The 2,827-nt window shown below is 40.7% G+C and overlaps 1 protein-coding gene and 1 long non-coding RNA gene across 2 annotated transcripts in view; one reads left to right on the forward strand and one right to left on the reverse strand.

Moving 5' to 3' along the window:
* The window catches only part of det1 (DET1 partner of COP1 E3 ubiquitin ligase), a 54,515-nt gene that overhangs the window by 25,911 nt on the left and 25,777 nt on the right, over positions 1-2,827 (reverse strand). Inside the window, exon 4 of the mRNA XM_025056204.1 lies at positions 1,062-1,167. The gene's annotated coding sequence lies outside the window, so the exon portion shown is untranslated. The remainder of the gene's footprint in view (positions 1-1,061; positions 1,168-2,827) is intronic.
* Positions 1-2,827, forward strand: part of LOC107988687 (uncharacterized) — a 14,370-nt gene that overhangs the window by 3,431 nt on the left and 8,112 nt on the right. The gene's annotated exons all lie outside the window — the stretch shown is intronic.

Consider the following 2,827-nt stretch of genomic DNA (forward strand, 5'->3'; position numbering starts at 1 on the left):
TTAACAGGTCATTAAACTTAGTACACACACACGCTACTACCCCGCCCCCCCCTAGCGTTAAATTTGAGGACCAGTCAAAAGGTTTGCCCACACCTGGGTCACCTGGGTCAACCTCGACACCCCCACTCCGACCTCAGCCCCTCCCTCCCCCTGTATTACTAATTAGTGAGTTAGTCAAAAGCTTTGAGCTGTATTCAGCACGGACTCCCTGTGGTCTGAAAACAACAGCTCAGCGTCCACGTCCTGTGCTGCCGACACGGGAGAAGCTGTGAGAAACAGCAGCTTCATACCTGAGAGTTTTATATTTAAAAGTGTGAAACTGCAACTGTGAAAATGAAGGGAAGGTTGAAAAATTGGATTAAAAAAAAAAAACTAAAAAAACACATGCTCCTGCACAAAGAGTTAACTGCTTCATTTCCTGTGCGAGATGTTAATCCTCCTTTTTTTTTTTTTTCTCCAGTCCACCACCAACACCACCTAAAAGCCGTGGTACAATTATAGCTTTTATGAGTGTGAGAAATGTGTGTTATAATCCCAGGCTGAATGGTGATTTCAGCACCAGAGGCGTGGACAGCTCCACACATCTGGCCCAATGCCACCCACTGACTCTGAGTCTCAAATGAAAAAAACAAAACAAAACACAATTATACGGTGGGAAGCTGCTGTTAAATACTGTGTTTTTATGTAAAATAATTCAATCAGTATAATTAATTTTTTAAACTTTTGACTTTTGTTTTGTAAGAAAGCTAGAATGAAGGAATGGAATAACTAAGAGAAGGGAGGAAAAAAATAAAATCACATTAAACTCCATCAAATTAAATGGTAAAAAACTGCTCTAATGGGACAGTGTCATTATGTTGATTTTGCTGTTAGCAAGCAAGCTACAAAATTCATTGTGACGTTTAAACCTTGATTTTTGTAGAAAAAAAATTACAGCAATGTCAAAATATGTTCTGAGAAAAAAAACTGTCAGTTTTGATGCATTTGTTTATTATGGTCTTGTCAAGGACACTGAGGTGCAACATGTGGCTCAGGGGCCATAAGGTGCACACCTATCTTACCTCAGTTTTAGCTGCTATGAAGCCTGGTGGTGGCATTATGTTTTTGCTTCGGCGGTATCTGTGGTATTAGTCAGAAAGAAAAGTTCTGGATGTGTCCAGTAGGGGGCTGAGGAGGAAGAAGAAAAATCCTACATTTAGTGACTGCCATGTACGTAACATAAACTTAAATCAGCAAAAAAATAAATAAATAAAATCAAAGTGAATGAGTTAGAGCTGAGATGTAAATAAAATGGAAAAACCTGCAGTTTGACCTGAAGAGGGCAGCATGGAGAAATCTTACCAATTTGAAACATTTATAAGCAAAATTTCAAAACTTAAGTCGGGCTATGTTGACAGATTCCTTCCCAAAAAAAACAACAAAAAAACAGATAAAGTTCGTGTAATGAAAACCAAAGTTTGAGAAACTTCAATTTTAACTTTTCTCACCGAAAAAAACCAAACATTTTTTTCTCCGTCAAATTCAAACAGTACAGATTGAACTGAGGATGTAAAGAGAGGAGAGCGAACCAGACACGAGTGATGACAGCATGAGGAACGGGAAGGCCAGGATGAATCATGGGTTTCATCCATTTTTTTTGGTCAAATTCCCAAATTACTTGCGAGCGAATCGCCCTGGGACGTGTCAGTGACAGGCGCCTCCTGCTGGCAGGGTGTGAGGTGTCAAAAATCAAACACTGGAGCGCAGCCAGGACTGTGTATTTACATACCCCCCACCCCCACCTCGTCATGTCCTCACACAGGGATACATGCATACACCCACACTCACACACACACACACACACACACACGGTGTTACACAGCACATACAGTCTGTAGCCATGAGAGAAAATTCAGCGCTAACAGGTGTTCAAACAGGCCGCTCGCTACGTTCGTCCAATTATTGCAATTAGATGCTGCGGGGGGGGGGGCTGAGGGGGGACAGCGAGAGAGAGAGAGAGAGAGAGAGAGAGAGAGAGAGAGAGAGAGAGAGTTCTAATGCTCCGATTGTTTCCTTTTACAGAGGATGAAAAGCAGAAGCCTTAAAAATAATTAATTATGTCTAATTGATTGAACCTGCTCTGGGGGGGGGTGAGGGGGGTATTAATCCCCCATCTGCCCCGGGGAGTCATCAGCAGATTTAGTAGATTGTCAGATAAAAACTGTAGTTTTTTTTTTTTTTCCCCCCAGCAGCAGCAGATCAGTGCGATGGACTTGAAGTGCTGGGTACTCAAGATGTGGCGCTGGGCCTTAACATGTACGAAAAAAAAAAAAACAAATCCCCGTAAATGTGAGCTGCAGCTCAGGTGACGACTGTGGAACTTTTAGCAGTTGGCTAACCTTTAGCTCCATTTTTTCTAAGCTGTAAACTTGTAAAGATTAGTTTTCTATATTTTTACCTTTTTGAATTTTTAATAATAAATTCACTTTTAGCATTTAGCAACTTTAGCCCCTCCTCCTCAGTCCTCAACTTACTCTCTCTGCCCCCCCCCCCGTTTTGGTAAAAACACTGGTTTATCCTACGGACTCTAATGCTTCTGTGCCTGCGCGGTTTTTACTATTTCTGATATTTATTTGAGGTTTTCGGCCAATCGTTACTAGCTTTAGCAACTTAGCTTTTTGGAGGATTTTTTCGTACATACATATACGTGCATTTATATTTATATATTGTAGTTATTTTCTAAAGACCTAAAATGTCTTGACGATTGTTTTTTATTATTATTATTGTTGTTATTACATAAAGTAGAGAAAAGTATCTGTGGGTCGACTGTCATTACCACCGTCAGCAG

This window comes from Cynoglossus semilaevis, chromosome 6, assembly GCF_000523025.1.
Source record: "Cynoglossus semilaevis isolate Cse_v1.0 chromosome 6, Cse_v1.0, whole genome shotgun sequence".
Lineage (NCBI taxonomy): Eukaryota > Metazoa > Chordata > Actinopteri > Pleuronectiformes > Cynoglossidae > Cynoglossus > Cynoglossus semilaevis.